This window comes from Halichoerus grypus, chromosome 1 (genome assembly GCF_964656455.1).
Source record: "Halichoerus grypus chromosome 1, mHalGry1.hap1.1, whole genome shotgun sequence".
Classification (NCBI taxonomy): domain Eukaryota; kingdom Metazoa; phylum Chordata; class Mammalia; order Carnivora; family Phocidae; genus Halichoerus; species Halichoerus grypus.
The window spans coordinates 37,848,101-37,871,611 of NC_135712.1; the positions used below are offsets into that span (position 1 = coordinate 37,848,101).

A 23,511-nucleotide genomic window follows, 5' to 3' on the forward strand; every position below is an offset into this window, starting at 1 on the left:
TTTCAGGTAACTCAGAAACTAAGGAAAATTTATTTCATGTCATATGAATGTATACTTCTGATTCAAAAAGATGACATCTTTTAAAGGTTTAAATATTTTGCATTAAAAATACCAGAATCTTGTATGTGAGTTCAAAAGCCAAAGAAGAAAATCTGAACTGGGCTTTTTTGGACCTTTTGTGCTCTGTTCAGTGACCAACTGTTAGTCAAAATTGAAAACCTAAAAACTGGACTTAATCTTTTCTTCTTATAAAAAAGACTGCCTCTCCTTCTTTGCTCCCTTAACAATTTGTCTTTGTAAAGGTGTGTTCGAAAGCATAAGTGTATCCTTTTTTAAAAATTTTTATTGTTATGTTAATCACCATACATCACATCATTAGTTTTTGATGTAGCGTTCCATGATTCATTGTTTGCATATAACACCCTGTGCTCCATGCAGAACGTGCCCTCTTTAATACCCGTCACCAGGCTAACCCATCCCCCCACCCCCTCCCTCTAGAACCCTCAGTTTGTTTCTCAGAGTCCATAGTCTCTCATGGTTCGTCTCTCCCTCCGATTTCCCCCCCTTCACTTTTCCCTTCCGGCTATCTTCTTCTTTTTTTTTTTTCTTAACATATAATGTATTATTTGTTTCAGAGGTACAACATAAGTGTATTCTTAAACCACTTTATGTACATGCACACACACACACACACACACACACACACACATACACATTTCAATTGATGGTAAAGGAAGGGCCTATGGATAAAGTTGATGGCTGTAAATAATATATCTAGGCCTTTATTTAGCCTGTTTTATTAAGATGCCACCTTCATTGCATTGCTTGTGTCAGGTTAGTTTATCTATTTAACTCTTAAAAATGGAATGTAAAAATTGTATTTAGAAACATACATTCTAGGCCATTAAGAACCTTAGCAAGCATTTTTTAGCCATCGTAACCAAGCAATGAACAAGGCTGTCAGCCAACATGACACATGATGGAAAGTTTTTGTTTTGTTTTGTTTTTAAGGTTTTTTTGATTTATTTATTTGTCAGAGAGAGAGACAAAGAGAGACAGAGCACAAGCAGGGGGAGTGGCAGGCAGAGGGAGAAGCAGGTTCCTGCCTGAGCAAGGAGCCCGATGTGGGACTGAAGGCAGATGTCTAACTGACAGAACCACCCAGACACCCCACATGATGGAAAGTTTTGAGGGAAGGGAGTTGGGGAGCAGAACAGGCAAGACACTGAGCAGATAGGGAGAGGGGCTCCGTGGGAAGCTTTAAACTGAACAAGGTAATATAAACATGCATTGTTCGCTACAACATTTTCATCTGCTATCTTTAAAGCTTACAGTAAGTTTGAAAATATTATTACCCACATTTTTATAATGCAGAGACTGAAAAACAAGGTAAAATGAATAGTCCAATGTTACACATAGAGAAAGTAGCCATGCTAGGACTAAAAGTCAAAATTGTTTTATTCTACAGTTCATGCTGTTTGACTAAGCTGTGCTTCAACAAGCAGACACTGGGACCCCGTGTGCATATGGAAAAAGCATACTGTCAAAACTAAGAAGAGATGTTGAATAAAGGCTAGTGAAGCATGGACTATAAATATCAGAATCTTCCTAAAATATTTCTTGATATCAACTCTATTATTTTCCTAGTACTTTAAAATTAGAGGAAAAAAATCCTAAATACTATATTGCAATGACTATTATATACTAAGAGCGCCCTATGCCATAGGACACTGATGACTGTACCCCTAAGCCCATGTCCAGAGAAGTTACTAAACCTAAAACAAAGAAGGATCTTTTACTGTAAATGTAAAAACATGCACCTCTGCACCTTCAAGACAGTTTCCTTCCAGGGGTCTTACCTCTAAGCCAGCTGTTGCTAGACCAGATTATAAACCAGGGAAAGTCGTCATCAGGTTCCATTGGCTCCTACTTCATATAAATCCTTGCCGTCTTTCAGTCACTCCTAACATGGTCTCTTTCTCTTTCCTGTATCCCACAAACTCCTCCAAAGGTATCATGTTGTCACCAGATGTGCAGTATTCTGTACAGCAATCTCATGTCAACTGCCAAAAAATTCCCATCCCTTTCTCTTTTTCTATTATCAGAAATAATCAATTTTGTCCCATTCTGTCTTGAGATCTGCTTTCCTTTATGTCTTCAGCTATGCTAGCTCTGGTTAATAACTTGTTACTAACCAGACTTTTATTAACAACTAGACAGTGCAAACCAGCTTAAATATGAAATTTTTCATTGATTTTATGCATTCATTACAGTTTTCTAGTGAAACAGAACCAATAGAATGGATAAAGAGCTTTTTATAAGGGATTGGTTCACATAATTATGGAGGTTGATGAGTCCCACGATCTGCAGGGTGAGTCAGCAAGCTAGAGACCCAGGAGAGCTGATGGTGTAATTCTAGTCCAAAAGCCAGTAGGCTCAAGGCCTAGAAAGAGCTGATGTTTCAGTTCAAGTCAAAAGGAAAAAAAAAAAGTCTACGTCTTAGTTGAAAGGTCATTAGGCAGGAAGAATTCTCTTAGCCTTTTTGTTATATTCAAGCCTTCAACTGCTAGGATAAGGCTCACCCATATTATGAAGGGCAGTTTTGCTTCACTCAGTCTAAATGTTAATCTCATCCAAAATCACCCTCACAGAAATACTCAGAATAATATTTGACCAAATATCTGGTCATCCTATGGCCCAGTCAAGTGACACATTATATTAACCCTAACATCTCAGTGCAGGAAATTTATGTAAGTGTCTTGGGAGATCAGCTTTTAGTAGCGAAGTTGCTTTGCAACAAGCATCTTTAAAAAAGAAAAACAGTGAGACAAAATAAACAAACAAAAATGCATATTCAGAGGATCATCCTACTTTTGGAATTGCCGGTCAAGATCCAATCTTTATGAGAATGAGAGCTGTGAAACATTTGCTTTCCAGCAAAACTAGTTAGAATTAGGCAATCAGAGGTTAAAGGGTGAGAGTTTCACCTATAAACTTAAAAAATGATAAAGTCTTATTAAAATAAAAATTCATGTAAAGCTACTAGCTCTACTCAAAAGAGAGTATTTATTTTCTTTTATTTTTTTTAAAGTTTTTATTTATTTATTTGAGAGAGATCAAGTGAGAGAGAGAGAGAGAAAGAGAGAACAAGCAGGCTGAGGGAGAGGGAGAAGCAGACTCCCAGCTGAGCAGGGAGCGTGATGCAGGGCTCAATCCCAGGATCCTGGGATCATGACCTGAGTTGAAGACAGATGCTTAACCAACTAAGCCACCCAGGCACCCCGAGAATCTTTTAAATAGGCTTTAAAATATTCTATTTCTTTGTAAATAGTATAATTTGATACATAAAGAAAAAATAGTTTATTTCTTTTCAATGTATTTCAGTATATTTCACTAATAGTTTTGATTCAGGTACAAAGGATACAAGGAGAAAAAGCTTGCCTATTACACACCTGCTCATTTTTGCTGTGATAACAAGAGTCATTCCATATCCTTTCTCATAATCAGAATTTTCTGGGTAATTCTGTATTTTCAGAGTTCCTAGTATATACTCTGTTTTGGAAATCTTTGTCAAGACATTCTTAATGCAATCATTACCTACACTGTTCTAAATGGCATCTTTTATCTCCTATTCAGAGATTTCAATTGCTCTCTTAAGAGTCCAGAGATTGTTTTCTCCTCACACAGCCTCTCAGCATTTATTAAGGTTCAAGGTTCAGAGATTTAACCATAAATGAAACAGTTAAATGAAATGAAGTTGTCTTCTTGCTTTAAGTGGCATTTCTTACCTATTCCAATCTCTTCTGTTTCTTCATGTGTTCGCATGTCAACCTCAGTAAAGCGGGAACTAGGACATTAAATAGAGAGACTGCAGTTTTCACAGTATCATTGTTCACTGATATCTATCCCAGGTGTTCATTTCTACAGTTAAGGCTTCCCACTTCTCATTCCCTCCTCTTCCCCTTTCTGTCTTTCTCTACAATCTAGATTTACACTCAGCATTGGGGTGGGAGAGAGAAATGCTTCTGTGAGCTTCTGAGAAGGACTATCTTTAGTTCATGTTTTGCTTTTTTTTTTTTTTTGACTGAGTTGACTGAGGACAAACAAAAGTCCATTTGAATATACAACCTAAATTGAATATGTTGAAATACTACTCCTCAAATATCAGCAATGTAACCCATTAATGAGAATAGACGACAAAGCTGAGTTTATTGCTTACCTTGGTAGAGGAGAACATAAACCTAAGAAAACTTAGTGTCTTGAGTGAAGAAGCCAAGGTCAGAATTTAGAAAATGTAATGTTTTATTTAAGGTGGGCCTTTCCAAACGGCATCTGGATTAAGATTAGATTAGGATCATGAGACAACAGTTCAGCCTGGTAAAAACAGCAAGATGAGAATTTCGAAGCAAGGAAAGCAAAGAATGTTAGGAAAAACTACCTATTGATGTTTTCCATTGAAAAGTAGGTGGGTCTTTCAGAAAGTCCCTATAATTAATGATCAAACCTTTTCCCTGGGCAGGAGACTTCTAGAAAAATAAAGTCAAGTCAACGAAGACAAAGGAATAGCATAGAGTCATGTTAATGTAGACAGTAAAATGTGGTTTCAATTCTTAGTATCTGGACTAAGTATGGGATTTTAAGGTTTTGATTCTCAAATAATATACGGTAAGTGCTTTCATACCTCTCTTGTATGCGAATTCGAATTTGTTTTAAGTGTAAAGTGACACAAATTATTTTAATGTCGATAGGACCTTCCACTATAACAAATAATGAGGTTACTTTTATACTTTCTATCATGTCTAATAATGAGGCTACTTTTAAATCTAATATTCACAAAATCGGGGGCACCTGGGTGGCTCAGTCGTTGAGCGTCTGCCTTCAGCTCAGGTCATGGTCCCAGGGTCCTAGGATCGAGCCCCACATCGGGCTCCCTGCTAGGCAGGAGGCCTGCTTCTCCCTCTCCTACTCCCCCTGCTTGTGTTCCCTCTCTCACTGTGTCTCTCTCTGTCAAATAAATAAATAAAAATCTTAAAAATAAATAAATAAATCTAATATTCACAAAATCAAATAACTATCCTATCAGTCATTTTGATAAGATTGCCATTTTCCTGTGTACCTTGAGATATTCCTAGTTCACCTCCGAACCCCCCTCCACCAGTACTTTTGCATCTTTCCACCAGGTACTTTTCCCTAGTTACCTTCCCAATAAACCTCTTGGTCTTTTTTTTTCCCCCCATTCCTAACAGTACTGCATCATTATTTATCTAAGTATTATCTGTCTTTCATTTATTCAGTTATTTCACTCAGAAGTTAAAAAAAAAAAAAAAAAACTGTGTATTTAATACATACCGGAAGCTGTGTAAGGAGAGAGGAGTCAGCCGTGTCTATAGCCTCCCCGCATAGTATTCAATATGGAGACAAACGCTGTGTTGTCTGGGACAAGATGGTTGGGGTTTTTAACAAGGGAAAATGGGGAAAGAGGAGTAGACAGTTCTCCCGCTTTAGAGAAGAGGTGGCTTCTGAATTGAGTCTTGAAATATGGGTTGATATTCCCCTGTGGAACAAGGAATAAATTTAAAACAAGGGGTATTTACTTGAAGCATGAGTTAGTGTGGAAAGAATGTTGGCAGTATTTTACCTATAGCTATGATCAAACAGAAATATTTTCAAGGAACAAGATAAAAATGTTCTCAAAAAATTATTTTAAAGGTAAAGCTTAGATATGCTGAGCAAGTATTTGATTTAATAGGCTGATTCTACCTTTTCATGTTTATCACAGTACCTTTCTCAGAAGAGTATGTGAACATTTGATACATATGTGCATTAAATCTATTGATTATTTGATGAACCATATTCCAGATGCTTACTCAAATAAAATATTTCTAAATTCGACATGATTGAACTGAGTAAAAGAGTCATCTTTGGTGAGTTAAAGTATTTTTGATTGAACTTAGAAAGTCATTCCTACCAGCCGATTTGCTTACCACAGTGGAGGAAATATTTCATATTTTAAGATTAACATATACCCTGTTCAGTCAAACAGGGTCATCAAAGTGATATCACTTCAAAATAGGCATAATTTATAGTTAAAGCAATAGCTGGTGCTTCTTTCAATTGTTGAAGGGGTGTAAGCTGGTAAAAGGAATAAAGTATTGTCCCTCAAGTGACTTTGAATATTTAACCACCTGCTCAATTTAATCAGGGATCACACAGGGTTGGAAAAGCTTCCATATATGTAAAGTTTACTGCATAGGCTGAGGGAATGCAGGAATTGTTCAGCTGCTTGCAAATATATCCAGTCCTGAAAACGGGAATGTACTTCTAAGGTAAAGGTTTTTAAGACCTGAGTCTTGTCTGTGTACACACACACACACACACACGCATGCACATATATGTATATATGTATATCCTAAAATACATAAAATGGTAATTATTTGACTATTTCCTTAAACACTTTTACACCTAAGGCAGACATAAAATTATGACATTTTATCCCTCAGTATAAAAGTACATGTCACTCACATATTTATTTGTGTAATTTGAATGGTTCTTAAAAGGTTAATAATGAAGGCACCATAGTTTGTCTTCTAATGATGTTATTCTGATGCATCCAAAACAACTTTATAGAATCTATACATATTGAGTGTTGTCATCTTTTGTCCTGTGAAAGTAATACTGAAAGATAAGCACAGGAAACAAAAGCAGTCTACTTTTTAAAAATTTACTTTTATTTTTATTTTAATTCCAGTGCAATTAGCATACAATATTATATGTTTCAGGTGTACAATATAGTGATTCGATAATTTTATGCGTTATCATCATTGTAAGTATACCCTTAATCCCCTTCACCTAGCTCACCTGTTTTCTTTTTATTCATGAGTCTGATATAAGTAGAACTGTCTTGCCAAATAAAAACACAGGAAAATAACTGCAAGATTATCTAAGTTAACAATTGTACATTAATATGTTAGTGGTGGAAAATGGCAAATTTCTTGTATGGTTATCACAGTGTAGGGTCAGAGATAAAGGTGATTTTGATTAGAGATTCAGGTTTAAAGGACCCCCATAGTTTCATTTATTTGGGGAGCCAGGACTGACTAGATTTATTTTTGGCTTATCTCAGAGTTCAGTAGTGATTTTTTTGTCTTGTTTTTTTTTTTTTTAAGATTTTATTTATTTATTTGAGAGAGAGAATGAGATAGAGAATGAGATAGAGAGAGCACAAGGGGGGGAGCGGGAGAGGGAGAAGCAGACTCCCCGCTGAGCAGGGAGCCCGATGCGGGACTCGATCCCGGGACTCCAGGATCATGACCTGAGCCGAAGGCAGTCGCTTAACCAACTGAGCCACCCAGGCGCCCTTGTTTTGTTTTCTTGTTTCTTCCCTTGGAAGGTAATGTACAGGTACACGATGGTTGGAGCGTAAAATACCAGTTTCGTTTCCACAACATCTAAAACACCTACATGATTTTTTGAAATTTGTAATTTTATGATTTAAAAAGAAAATCACCTTCTGTCTCAAGTGACTGAATGACCATGTCAAATCCATCTTAGCTTTTCAAGTGATGTTATATTCTCTGGACCCACTGCATCCATGTGTTTCTGATTATTAATACAGCTGAATTTTTCTTCCTCAAATGGACAGACAACATGGTATGTCTCTTTCCTAGAGTCATGCTAAGCCTTAAAGAAATTTTAATTTAACACTAATGAGCCCGTAAGTGGGAGGTTTTCAAGCCAATCTATACTGATTCTTTTTTCCTGAGTTTCTGAAAGCTTATTTATCTCTCAACACTATAAACATATTCCACTTATTTTCTATAGAGTAACCTCTAATCTATTCTTAGGGATCATCTAATAAAATGATTTGTTGTGTCTATCATTTTTTTTATGGATAATAATATTTGAATATTTTTTGTTTAATTTTTTATGCTTTAAAGAATTGAGGAGAAAAAGCATATCTCACGGAAGAGAAGAATTCCAAAGCTCAGGCTACCCTTAGGGAAGTTGAAGTCAGTGGCTTTTATAACTGCAAAGAAACACGCAGCAGGATTCCATTCTATTAGAACACTTCTGAAAAGAATCAGAAGTAGGCAATTTCCCTGCTCTGAATTGCAATGTAGGAAACTTTATGAAAATGACAATTGGTTCTATAATTTTTATGCTTCCTTTTATCTCTGTTCTTGCCCCTCCAAATTTATCCCTTACTCCTTGCTTCACATATAAATACTCATAGCTTTAAAGCTTCAGGGAAATGTTGTTGTGCTTTATTTTTCAGTTTAATGAATTATATATGATTTTTTTGAATTAAAGATTTTTTTCAATGAGTTATTTTATCATAGTGAGTCATTATTTAGGAACTTTTTTGTTTCTTTTTCCTTAGATCTTTTTTCCCAAGTAGCACTCATTTCAAAATCTCTTTTGTTATAGTATTGCCATGTAATTTGATTTCTATGTCAATGATAAAAGCATATTCATTAGATGTCTTGCTTGCTAATTTTTTCTTTCCACTCAATATTTTTTTTAAAGTTCTATTTCCAAAATCAATGCGCTTGAAATTAGTAAAGGATTAAGCAATCACTTATCCTTGTTTTATAATGAAAATTTGACCATTTGAATTTACAATAAAAATATTAACTTGGAGAAAAGTGAGCATGTTTAACTTTCAGTTTCAATAAATGTTAGATTATTAGTGTATTATGAAAAATTACAATTTTACATAATTATAATGTACTTATTTTTCTTTTTTAAATGTAAATGCAAATATTATTCTTTACTCTTCAATATGAGTTTTCTAAGTAGAGATTATGAATCAGGAATAAAACAGATTTATAGAATTCAATGTGTTGACTTTTAAAATATACCTTTCTTTATATTCAAGTCCATGATATAATGAAAAGAAGTTTTTATCGTTAAGCAGAATGGCATAATGAGATAATGAATTGTCTTATAGTTGCTAAATCAACCACTATTTGGAAAATTCTTGGTTCATATATGAAACTTTAGAGAAATTTTCATATGTGAAAATATATCAAATCAAAATATAGTCTATTTTAGTGTCAAAAATAAATGTTTGTGCATGTTTTTGTGTGCATGTGTGGGTTTTAAATATATGTCCTTTTATACAGAATACCTAACAGAGAGATAGAGAGAGAGACAGAGACAGAGACAACTCGTTCTTTTGCTACAGTCAAAGAAGTCACTCTGGCTTTCTATGTAGGTAGATTCCTGATTATCACAAGTTGGACTAGTTTCTGTTAGTATAATTTAACTACAGTGTTTGGGGATGTGTTCTTATACAAACAGTTGAATTCTACAATCAACCTTGAGGAATGATTTGTGTTAGTATGGAAAAAAAAAAAAAACATAAAGGAAAAAATGACTAAGGAATAGTATAGAAAGAAGAGCTATGATGGGATGGGGCAGAGCACCTCCAAGCAATGGCAAAAACATCAGGGTGGCTGGTAGACAGATCTGGCTCCAGGAGAAAGTGAAGAGAGGTTGGAGATGTAGTCTGGAGCCAGTCCATGCAGAATCTGCAGGCCTGTGAAGGACTCTGGTGTTTTGATAATTGGAAGCCAATGAAAGATTTTAAGTAGAGGAATAATATGAGATTTGTATTTTGAAAAGATGTAAGCTTGTATTTCACAAAATGTTCTTGATTTTCAGTAGGTCACAGGTATGGGAAGGAGAATTATATATACAGTATTCTTTTGCAAGACACAATAACAATCTCTGGGGCACAGATAAAAACAGTACAACTAGGAATGCTCAAATGCCATGACTTAAATGTTCTACTCAATTTTCCATTTGCATTTAGTTTTCATTTTACAACTGCTATACTCCATTCCTGCTACTTTGTGAAGTCTCTGAAAGGGGTCTTTGATGCAGTAGCAGAAAATGATTATTTATAAATACAAAACTAAGCTGAAGTGTTGGAAAATTTGTGAATGGCTTTGCCGAGAAAAATTGATTTAAAGATAAATTGAATCAGAGGAATAATGATATTGTTGACTTTCCACTCTCTGCCAGCATAAACATATAGGGATTAGTTAGCACAAGTTTTTCTATGATTAATGAGGTTATTGGAAAGGTGTTTTTAAGATCTTATATTTGCATTGAGGTAATTTTAAATATGAATTTTGTTATTCTAGTTTTTTTCAATTAAAATATTTTAATTTATTTTCCATAGACCTTTCAACATATATGGAAAAAAACCCTAAAAGTAAGAGGGATATAGTCATTATTGGCTTAATTTTAAAGATGGTTTGTCAACACTCTCCATCACTCTCAGCAAATTATAGAAATCACAGCCAAACTCAGGGAAAAAATGATTTGCTGAAATTCCAAAACCCAGCTGTCAGATTTCTCTGACCTCACAGTAGGTTCTATAGCCAGCCTTTATTTCATTCAAATGTATTTTATAAGACATTTTATAGGCGAGGCTATCTCATCTTAACACTATTGACATTTTCAAATGGATTATTGTTCGCCGTGGAAGACTGACCTATCCATTGTAGAATGTGTAGCAGAATCCCTGACCTCTACTCACTGGATGCCAGTAACATCCCCTCCCCAAGTTGTAGCAATCAAAACCATCTGCAAACATGGCCAAATGTCCCCTCAAGAACAGACTCATCCCCGGTTGAGAACCATTATAAGTGATTCTGAGTTTGGCTTTCTAGAGGTGAACTTCTTGGCTAAACCATGGCCAGTCTTATTAACAGCAGGGCGTCATAGCAATCCTTTATGAAGAACTAATGTATTTGAGCCCACCCAAGGACACCAAAAAAAAAAAAAAAAAAAAGAAATAATGTAACACAGATCCATGAAAAAGATATTTACAAGTAGATTGTAAACTCAGAGTTTAATGAAATAAAGAGAAGCAAAGTAGGCAGATTGTCTAAGAGTGCCATTGGTAGGTGTGAGTGGGATCAATTAAAACTGCATGAGCTGAATATGCATTTTCATGTGCCTAATGATTTCTGAAAATCATTTGCTGCGATGCTTTAAGCTAGCCAATTTAAAGAGTGATTGACCAAAGGAAAGAAATTGCATAGCCAATAAAATTGATTACAAATTTGGGAAAAATTGAGCACCAATCTTAGAAAAGCTGTTTATATGTTACATCCACAAGAAATACTCATTATGAAGACATATTCACTGAATACTGTTAATTGTAAATTAAGAGTATAATATATGTGCACTACAGAAATGGAGAACTTAAGACTGATAGGCTCTTTTAGCGCATGACTGACTGAACATTGATTTCAACGAAAAATTGGAGATGCAAATAAGAAAGAAGTTTGGAGATACTGGGTTGCACTTAATGGGAAATTGTGCAAAATCAAGCTGCAGGTTAGCAGTTGGTCATTCCTGAAACACTTTATAATGTGACAACGGTGTTGTGTAAATTCAAACAAATATAAATCATTGTCTTAAGAGTCCTAAGGGATCTGGCACAATCTCTCCACCAGGATGTCTTCTTTTACAGCCTCATTACACTCGCCAGTGATTCATGGGTGTTAGGCTTGACTGAGAAGGGTAGAAGGGGCTAAGGAACTCAGTCTGCTATATTTCAACTATGCAAATGAACATATTTCCCTGGGACTAAAAGGCAGCATTTCTAAAAGAAATGGATTAATCTCTGTCTATTCTTATTATCCCTTTGTTGAGATTCTCAAAGTAATACAAGCCCATGGAAAAGCATTCTCAGTATGGCTTTGTGTTGCATCTTTAAAGCTAGACGGAGCAATTTTATCAAAAAGTCCTCTGATGTGGGACAAGCAAAGTGATGACAAGGGGCTGGGGCACTGTGCATGGAATGTAAATGAATTAAGGGCTAAGCCTCTTGGAAATCAGATACACTAAGATGTGTTCTAGAGCACAGTCTCTGGCCCAATTATGAGTCAGTGAATGGAATTCTTCCTAATGAGATAGTGCGGGGTCTAGGATACCCCGGACATAATCCTGACAACAAAGCCCTCTTTTCTCAGATCAGAACTACCAATTCTCCCTCTGATTCTCTTTATTCCAGGCGAATGTGGTCATGGATTTTTGATGAGGAAAGAGGGAGACTAATATTCTCTTAACTCCACTGATAGACAGTAAACAAATTGAGAGAACAATACTTTATTGGAGTCGTAGATTTGTCCATTGTGCCTGGCATATTGAAAGTGAGGCAAAAAAATGTGATCCCAAGTCTATGAAAACAAAAATTTCCTTTTAAAATTAAACTAAATTGCTATATTTAAGTGTAAATAATATTCTGTCAGGAAGATCATCAAAGCCTATTTAGAGAATCATATCAGCAACTCTCTAGTAAAACATTTAAACTCAGTTTTCCAATGATGCCATTGTATCCAAGGCTACAATAATGTAATTGTTATATTGTATGCAAAATTACATTTAAAAAGTAAATATATACATAGGGGCGCCTGGGTGGCTCAGTCGTTAAGCGTCTGCCTTCGGCTCAGGTCATGATCCCAGGGTCCTGGGATCGAGCCCCGCATCGGGCTCCCTGCTCCGCGGGGAGCCTGCCTCTCCCTCTCCCACTCCCCCTGCTTGTGTTCCCTCCCTCACTGTGTCTCTCTCTGTCAAATAAATAAATAAAATGTTTAAAAAAAAAAAAATAAAAAAATAAAAATAAAAAGTAAATATATACATAAAAAGATAAACACAGAACAATTTGTTTTTGAAAATATCAAGTAGAATTTCTCTCGATTTCTAGAATACAATCGATTTTGATATATTAAGCAGATTAAAGATTATTACTAAAGATAGCATAGAGAACCCTTAGTAAGCAGAACATAGAAAGCTTTATGTATTTCTGACAAAGCTTAGGAATTTAAATACTAATGACCCATCTACTTTATTTACCTAATAAAATACCAAGTATAAAATACATTTTAAAATATATGACCCATCGCTTCTGGCTACTTGGGGAACGTTCTGGAATTTTGGGAGGCGATGTGGCCCCAGGGACCCGCTGATCTGATTAGAAGCACCATTAGAACCTGGGTTGATCCAGAGCCAGACAGATGGCTGAAAATGACAGAAAAGAAAAAATAAAATGGACAACCACTATTATTATTAGCTCATCTCTTAAGGACTTGCATTTTTATTGATGGATGCTAAAGAATGCTTTATGTCAGCTGAAGAAATATTTCTAGACAAAATTGAGAAGTTTATTAATATTCACCAAAAGAGTTTTTTGGTTCTGTCTGCTGCCCTCCATGAACCTGGGGAATGGAAACTGATGTTCAGGATTCAGCAGAGATTCCTGGGTAGTAATTTACAGATACTTCCAGTACACAACACAGTAAATGCTATTAATCGTATGTGCACTATAGCTAAGACTGTCTCCAAACCATACACAGACAGCATTTGCTATAGAATGATAACAACTGAGGCTTACATCAGTGAGCAAAGTCCTGTTTGGAAAACATTTCAGAAGTTAAAACTGAGTAGTGATTCATTTAACCCAAATTAGAGTATCAATTACAAAAGTTCTTTTGGAAGATTGTTAAAGTAATTACCAGTTAAATTATAATGTTCAAATATATATTTAAAGATTTTTTTTAAATTTAAAATAATAAAATGTATATGATTAAAAATGAAAAAAAAATAAAATATATGATCCATCTATTATACTAAAAGGTAGTGTCTTTGCCAATACCAACATTCATAACACAGCTGTGAATGTAAAACTAAACAAACTCACAAAAGCTGACTTCCATAAATCAGATTTGCTTTTCAGGTCAGACTTATTTTTGATCTTCGGATTCATGTATTCAACTGCTGGTTAGTCATCACAACTTCCATAGCTAATGGACGGTTGAAATTTAATATGATAAAAACTGAATTAACCGTATTTTCTTCTAAATTGGCCTCTCCTTGAATATTTAACTTTTGGTACAACCATTTAGAGTAAGCTCAATCTGTCTCACCTTCTCTGCCAACCCAATTAATCCAATTAATCCCACCTATCACCACGACCCTGCAGCAAGCCATAATTGCATTTCCATGGAGCATTACAAGAGTACTGACCACTAACTGGTCTTCCCAAGTCTAGACTTGTTCTCTTGATACCATTGTTCACTGTTGTAGAGATATCAAGCCATTCCCGTGCTTCAACAGCAGCCAATAGCTACAGAAAACCATCTGCAGTACAACATCCTGAGCTACAATTTCTCACTCGTTGCCTTGGCTCATACTGCCACCTACAGTTCTACCCTCCACTCCTCCCAGGACACACTATATCATTTATACTTCTGCATTTTTTTTTTTTTTTCCATCTCTTTCTTGTTTGGGCTTAAGAAAAAACTTGTGTCATAGCCATCTTTTATTCCAAGGGACTGGCATAGTTCCTGGTCTGTAGCAAGTACTGAATGGTTATTGAATGGATTTTCGGATCCATAATTGCCAAGCATAATGATGGTCCTGACATTCTGAGAATACCACTTGCAGGTAGAGCAAAGAATCTCCCAATTAAAGTAGTTTCGCAGAATAGAAGCTTATTCCTCCATCACCTGAGTCCAACATGAGTGTTGCATGTCAGAGGGTGGCTTTCCATCATCCAGGACCCAACTTCCTTCCAGCTAGCAGCTGCACCATTGCACAGGGTCTTGGAATCTGCTTCTAGTCAGCAGAAAGGATTTGAAAAGATCGAGGGTGGGAGACCTACCACTTCTTTAAAAACCCACATTAGTTATAAGGCCAAGACTGGATGTAAGTGGCACAAGGAACTATAGTCACTGTCTGGGAAGCTACTTCTGCCAAAACTCTTGCCTGTAAATATTTGAGGACTAGCTAGCCATTTCTACCACATGACTTTAGGAAGTGAGAACATATGTATCATGTTTTAAAGGGAAGTAACTTTTTTTTTTTCCCCTGATGGTAAAAAGAGTGGATTTCAGTTATCAGGAAAAAGGCCCTTAGGTATAATTTTTTTTTATTACCAACAGTTCTGACTGGGATTTGAGGTAGCATCAGCTTTGGGAATGCTTTTCAAAAACAATGAAGCCCATACAACTTTTGCTTGGACCTCCAGCAAATTATAGGGCCTGCCCAATGAGATCAGGCATATGGAATAGCTCAGATCTCCTGCAGTAATTACATCTCACTGTCTTAAAGACAGATGTTTTCCAGCACAGGGGTAGCTGCAGGTTTGCTGAAGCAGGTGGAGTGTCTCCACACACTTCTACTTTTCAGATACTATCATTTGGAATCAGAGAGGATGTCTCCTACCATTCAAGATAGTCCCCAAATTTCACTTATCAAAAACATTCTTTTTGAAGAAATTCCTGGATTTCTTCATATGAATATCAAATAACTGTATCTGCAATTGCCCACACTCCCCCATTTGATATATGTGAAGTTAAATGGAAAATTTGTCCAATAGAGATAGGCAGGTGCTGTATAAACACATCTGTAGGTCATTTAGAAATTACTATCATCACTCTTTTCATTAAAGTGACATGCATATATTTAGAAACTACTTTTCAAAAACCTAATGAAAGACTGTCCTTGATAACTTCTCTATATGTTCACCTATAAATCAGTATTAAAATTCTTTACATAATGAGATGCACATTCTTGGGGAGGGAAAAAAAGGGAAGTTTCAATTCTCACATTTTTTTTTTTTAAATGTGAACTGGAACTTTAACCGGTTTGTTTACATCATATGTGTTTAAAGATGCTTCCTATGTATTTCAGAGTTTTATGCAGTTATGAATTATCTAGTATCTTATTTTCACTAACATTGAGATGATTGTTTTACAATGTAGAAATAAATGCATAGTTAAGGGCATATCAAAATTCATACACTGGTATCTATAAGGAGTGTAAGTTTTTCATGTGAAGATTCTCAAGACATCTCTATTGAGTTCATTGTATATTTTCAGTAAATCATTTATGCTGACATGGTGTCACGGATAAAGTCTAAATTTGTACATGAGAGTTACAATAGCTGTTTTCTGCCTGAGTACTCAAAGTCTCGCCGAGGCCTGTATTTTGTTCATGGAATCCCAGGGTTAAACAGCACTGCACAGGACGTAGACACAAACTTGTTAAACGAATAATGGGTTTCTGTGATCATCTCACACACAATTTCCAAATTTAATCCTCTTTGTATAGAGTTTTATGTAAGGTCATTTCAGAGTGTGTATGTATTGAGAAAGATAGCTAACATGCATAATTTACTGAAATAGACATCTGTTAGAGGTAAACCAGTGAGGTCATTTTTATATTGAAATCTGTGAGAAAGCCCATGGAAACAAAGTGTAACGCAAATGGAATATTAACTTCCGATTAAAACACCTGTGGATTCAATTGATAACATTTCATGTTGAACAGTATTGGAATTAAAGTCCCCAAACACTAAGCTTCTTTGTGTAACCAATGCTAACAGCTCAGGAGTGTTGACTGAAAACCCAGTTTATACAAAGCATGAACATCTCAACATATGGTTTTCTATTATTTTTCATGTAAAGGACTGTGATACTTTGATACCCTATTTTTATGTGGATAGTGAAGCATTTGAAAGAGACCTTACATGTGTGTCTTTGGTTATTTTCATTCCACATTGCCTGAATGATTATAATATGAACCAATAGGTAATGTGAGAAAATGGTAAAGGGTACTGGTGCTTAGCTATAAACACTCTACCAAGGGGCTCCTGGGTGGCTCAGCTGGTTAGGCGTCCCTCCCTCTCTCTCCCCCCACTCCCATCTCTAAATTAAATAAATTAAATCTTAAAAAAAATTAAAACAAAATGAAATAAACACTCCACCAAAATGGACATTGAAACATGGAGACTTGTTTATGATAAGGCTTTGTTAAAAGTAATAACTTTTTTTTTTCCAGAGGAAAACATGTATTGTATATGTCTCATTAGAAAGGTAATACCTGTTTTGTGAAGAAATGGATGGATTTTAAATAATAATATAATCCGTAGAAGGCACTCCACTATTATCAACTCTTCTTTCTATAGCAAGCTTGTTTTTAGCAATTAAATCTAGCAGTGCCTATAATAAAAATTATCACAGGACTATGACAAAAATGTGTACTTATTTCTCATTTTTAGTTTATTTTAAAAATCATACTGGTTATATTTGAAGGTGAAAGCACAAACTGTATTTTCAAGATGTGTTTTTCCTCAGTAGAATTATGTCATGGGGAAACACTATGGATATCCATCAAAGTGAAACCTACAAGGACATAAGAGCTCGTTATTAGTGAACATTGTTTGTAACCTTCAGATGGCTTCAGCATTTCTGTCACAAAATGGCAAGCAGAATGAGAGATTAAAGCACATCGTTCCCTCGAAATTAACATCACTACATAAATTATGGCTTTTATATAAATCTAAAAGGTTCTATTTTTTATTTTAAAACAATGAATTATTACAGCCTCCAATCTTTGTAATAAAATGTTACAGCAAGTTCAAGTTCGGTTAGGTCAATGCTGGCTTCAGGTTAACATTATTGATTGAAACTTGCTAAAGCATCCTGGCAGATACAATGCAATAACTTCAGTCAGGAAACTAAGTCGAGCAACATACCCTTGTGGTTCTGATACTTGTTCTGGATTGTATGCTTGTTCCTACTACAAAAACCTCAAAGAATGGAAAGAGAATTAAGTGTAGGATTTTAAAACCGGAAAATCACAGAATGCTATTTTTTACACACTACTAAGAACTTTGGTAGCACATTTGCAATTAGATATTTTGTTTATGTTTTTAAGAAATAGTTTCAATAAGTGAATATTTTATTCTTATCCATATCCTAAAAATATCAAATCTTTAAAACGTGCAGTATTGTGATGGTTTTCAGATAATATATAATTTATATTCATATATGTGAATATGTATTCAGATTATATTATATATGATGTATAAAATATATATATAATACATACTTAGTACTAGGCTACTTTGTGAATCAAGAATTAGGAGGGCTTTTTTTTTCTTTCTTTCCAGATTATTCCCTCTTTTAAGCAAGGTTGATAAAGTGATGATAAGTGTTGGAACGAAGGCTGCAATCTGCTATAATGGGGGAAGGCTGTTCTCTTTGCTACCTTGACTGATACAGTTAATGTGTGCATCTATGACCTTGACAATTTTCAACAAATGTATTTGAAGTAAAGGGAACTATACTTCAGGCAAAATATCATAGCAATCAAAACCTTTGGTGGTTAAATTGACTAAAAATATTGGCCTATTATTCAATTTATTTCATTTCTGTTAGTAATAGCCTTGGTTGACAGAGAGATTACTGGGTGCTTTCATCGAAATTTATGAACAGAAAGTTTAAAGAAAGTAATCCACTACTGATTTTCTGAGGGACATATCATTAAACTGATATTCCTTTATACTGTTTACTAGTTGTTTACTCATGGAATGGTAAGCTACAGTGATGATATTTGAAAATACATTAAGTGGAAAATTCTTCTAACAGGTGGAACAATTTGTACTCAGGTCAAGCACACATGTAGACCTGATTATCCACTAAAATGGGTAAACTCTTACATTTTAAAAATTTAAGTAGCACTATTTGAACTTTTTCCTCTGTGAGCAGCTCTCAGGAAGATGAACATTCCTATAATTGAAATGATCATGTGCATTCTGACCCTAATTGGGTAAGTTTAATATTAGGTGCACACCAAGCAATCATGGAAGCAATTATGGGCACTTGTCCTGGGGCTGTCACAGCCCAGGTGCTCCTGCCTGATTGTCATTTGGTAATTACCTCAGCACTTCCCAACTCCTCCTTAGCATCAGTTAAATGGTGCAACATACTTCAAGTAAGTGAAGTCTCCTTGGAAGTACAAGTAAATACTTAATTATTTAGTTTGCGGCTTCATATAGGGGCTGTCTGTTCACCTGGAATGTGCAAATGTATAATGAAATTTGTCTTCTGAAGAGACTTGCATGGAAGTCAAATTGGAGATGAAATCTTTGCAATTAGCCACACAGTTCCTTTTGAAATATGGAAAGTACCTTAAATAATAGTGATGATAGAGGCATTGCCAACTTTAGAATTTTTTTCAAGTCTTTGAAGTCTGACTTTGCAGAACAGATTGTAAATCTCTGGCCCATTACACACCTGCGGAGATTTTGGTGTTTTATTTCTCTTGGGTGAAACTGCAGAAGCCCAAACCATGTTAATCACTGTCAGAACCAGTTGTATAAAATGCCAAAATGCAGTGAACCAAGTGTTTTATAATAAATATGACAATACAGTCAGAATGTTGTTTTGTTAGGCTTGTTATTTGTGGTAATTTTTCATTTATAATCTTTGAAAGGAGAAAGTTCTAAGGCTTTTATCAGAAAAATTTTAACCACAGGGGAGATGTCACCATATTGTATAAATAAAACTCTAAGTACTTGTATAATGGCTAATTCAGACAAAAATAAATAAACTAATTTAATAGTAGCACTTGCTTTAAATGCCTTAAAAATGCTAGTTTAAAAAAAAAGAAAAACTTCAATAACAAATACCACCACTAGAATTGTATATATCTGTCACTCTGTGAATAGATATAATTCTTAGAAGAATTAATATTCTCACTGTATTATTTCATATCAATCTTTCATTTTACTACCTTTCTTTTTATTTATAACCGAATCTTAAATTTTTACCAATTAGCAGGTATAATGATTGGAATATGGAGAATAATAGTTTTAATCTTCTACCAGTGCTCTCATTGGAAATAAAGAGTGGATCAACTAGAGTTAAAATTATTACAGCTAGCTTAGCTACGTCACTGGCTTTTCCTTACATAGTATTCTGACATGCATGTTCAACTTATTTCTCAAAGGAAACACATTCCATAACAAGGAGAATATCATAATATATCATAAATTGACATGTCATTTTAATGATGGATGATTTTGATACATAATATCAAAATTGTGTTATATCCATATATTTTTATATTCATGCACCCTCTGATGAAATACATTTAATAACATGTTAATTTTAGAGTGGGTTTTTCTATTGAATAACAACTTACAGAAATGTAAAATACTTTAAATGTACTTGCGCATTTGTTTCTTGCGAACCAACACATAAGCAAAATGTCTAATGTTATTATTTCAGTTCCATAAATATTTATTTTGCACCTATCAGGCACTGGAGTAATATACAGGAAGTATGCAAAAAAAAAAAAATAGGATACATTCTCCTGGGCTACAGAATTTTACTTAGAAATAAATAATTCCAAGGCTGGATAAATCACCCTTACTATGTGTTTCCACAGTGTTAAGACACTATTTTGTGATTGCCTGTTTATTGCTTGGGGACTTAAATCAAAATCGTAAGGTTCTTGGGCATTGACCACGTTTATTCACAATTATATCATTAGCTCCCGGGATAGTCCCTGGAACATAATAAGGAATCAATAAATATGTCTTTCCTGAGAGGCTTAATTAAATTCCTAGATGCTGTAAGAATTAGAGAAAAACTGATATAGTAAGGAGTGCTTTCATACTAACTGTATTTCTGGAGTACTTTCATACTATATATATATTTCTAAGGTCAGCATTATGTATATATGCTATGCTGCTCAGTCTATTTTCAGCCCTGTGACTTGAACCAGAAAGGAGTGAGACTAAAATGAATGTAGTGATATACCAGTTCACTATCATGTCCTTAAGTTTCCTGCTACATGCGTATGAATACCACATAATTACACAGGATACATTTGAAAATCAGGAATCTGCAGTTAGAAACTACCCGAAATTGATAACATGACCTTCTCAAAAGCATGATGAGAGGTGGAATCATGTGTTCCCCTCATTCATATCTTGGGGGATGTGTAGGCTACAACGTTGAAGAAATAACTGAACTAAAAAAGCACTGATGAATTATCCACAAAAATTAATTTGGGTACATTTTTATGGCCTCATAGCAGAGATGTCTTTTTAATAATTTTAGCAATTACTAAAGCTATTATCACCTGAGTTTTGTGTATGACTAGAGCTCTTAAAACTTTTCAGTTTCAAGGCTCTGGGTTATACATCACTAACTATTGTTCGATGGTGATAGAGAAGCATTGTGTCCTTCACAGACCACTAGCTTCTGATGATCTAATTTCATCTTCAACAATAGTTACAAGGAAGAGCAAAAAATACCATGTTGAAAGTGGTGTTTTAGCTATTGTACATGTAAATGATTAGAGGGGAGTGGGCTAAGCATTGTGTAGACCAACATTATTTCTAGACATTTCCCTGCAGTCAATTCTTAATTTTCCATGCTAATAGAGTAAATAGTATCAAATAGGGGAGATCTATAGATGAGATTCATATACATACCTGAAAGAAACATTTTAGCTAGTAAGGTAATACCTACATTTATTCGCCTTTTATCCGCATATTCTATATGCATATACACATCTATTCTAGAAATAACAATTAAAAATAAATACCTACATGGCTCCTTTTTTTCAAGCAGAACATACTTTATCCTGATAGGAAAGATAATACATTTCTAACGATTTTTACAGAGTTTAGATATATACAGATGAATATGGAAAAAAATGTCATCATTCACCATTATTTCCCTATTTAAAGACCCCTCATTATACTCCATCTGTATCTCAGTTGCCCACCTTATGCATTGGTTGAGATTTTAATACAATATCTGTCCCAAACCAATCTCTAACCCCTTCAGGAAAAAAGGACAGGATGAAAAACAATAGACTGTCTTACTTTGGAGATAATAAAATCTAATATTAAAAAAAAATTAATATTCCAAGGAGTTGTGATTTCTGTCTTCATACATCCTTCTTCTTTTCAAATAATTTTTTGATAATGAAATTTTTTAAAGATTATTTATTTGAGAGAGGGGGGTTGGAGAGAGTACACACACAAGTGGGGAGAGGGGCCAAGGGAGAGATTCTCAAGCAGACTCCCTGCTGAGCGAGGAATCTGACTTGACTCCATCTCAGAACCCTGAGCTCATGACCTGAGCCAAAACCAAGAGTCTGATGTTCAACAGACAGAGCCACACAAGCGCCCCAATAATGAACTTTTTTAAGACTGAAAATGTTACTGAAGGAAGACAACTTTTAAAAGATGTCAATTGTAATTAAAATGCCAACTTATTGTACTGAATCCTGAATACAAATATGTAAAGAAGGGTGAGATACTTAAAGATTAATAATGGAAAATTGGACCAAAGATTAATGATGGAGAATTTTATATGTATATAATATATATATCTATTGTTATGTGTTCTGTGTGTGTATATATATATATATTACATTTATATATAATATTTAAATATATATAACATTTAATTATAATTCTCCATCATTAATCTCTGGTACAACTCTCCATCATTAATCTTTAAGAATCTTACATATATATGTGTGTGTGTGTATATAATATATGTAAGAATCTTACATATATGTGTGCATATATATATATATATACAAGGCACATATATATATACACACACTTATATATAGACCTTTTGACAAAATAACTACATTCTATAGGTTTAATTTTTTGTTTTTTCCACACTAATCTGCAAGGTTGTGAAATGGCAATATTTTAAGGATGTAGAGAAAAGTGCCTGGACAATTCATGATCTATATCACATCAGTCTTTGACAAAGTCCCTCACATGTTCCTGTGTTAAAGAAAAAAATTCCATACAGAAGTCCTAAAGGAAATCACTACCGGAACTCTGAAACATTTAAGAAAACCCCTCAGGGCGCCTGGGTGGCTCAGTCGTTAAGCGTCTGCCTTCGGCTCAGGTCATGATCCCCGGGTCCTGGGATCGAGCCCCACATCGGGCTCCCTGCTCCGCAGGAAGGGTGCTTCTCCCTCTCCCACTCCCCCTGCTTGTGTTCCCTCTCTTGCTGTCTCGCTCTGTCAAAAAATAAATAAAAATTAAAAAAAAAAAGAAAACCCCTCAATTTTCAATGATGCAAGATATATTTTGACATTATATACCTCATGCATTGAAAGAAGTGTCTTATTTAAAGAAATAGCAAAATAAAAAAAAAAAAAAGGAAATAACAAAATCAAGGGATTATAAGAGACATTGCATTCTTGTTTATAAAGAATTCCAAAAAGTAAAGTGTCTGGGAGAAAACTATATATAAAGTCCCATAATGTTAGTGGCTGTAAATGCCAAGTTATACCTACATTAATCAAAATGTATGGATTTTGTTTTTATATTCTTTATAGCTACCCACCCTAATTTCTAAAGATCACTAGAGACAATTTTAACTGGATAGAGGGAAAATAAATTGAGTAGGATTTTACCATACAGAGATCTTTGCCCACATTTAAGATGTTCAGATATTTTTGAGTCTAATGCTTGAAATTCTCTTGTAGTGCTAAATATCCATTTCTTGCTCAGTAGTTCCATGTTGTTATTTTCCATATTTTTGATGGTTCTTCAGGTAAAAATACTATATAGTCATTCATTTATTCAATAAACATTACCTTAAGACATTGTTATGAGTCAAATAAAGATTGCTAACTATGTCCTTTAGTAAA

The 23,511-nt window shown here is 34.7% G+C and overlaps 1 protein-coding gene and 1 pseudogene across 3 annotated transcripts in view; both read left to right on the forward strand.

Annotated features, from left to right (window-relative positions):
• CADM2 (cell adhesion molecule 2) overlaps nucleotides 1-23,511 on the forward strand; it is a 1,094,969-nt gene that overhangs the window by 392,180 nt on the left and 679,278 nt on the right. The window lies entirely within an intron of this gene.
• LOC144379733 (protein SPO16 homolog pseudogene) lies at nucleotides 13,038-13,489 on the forward strand (annotated as a pseudogene).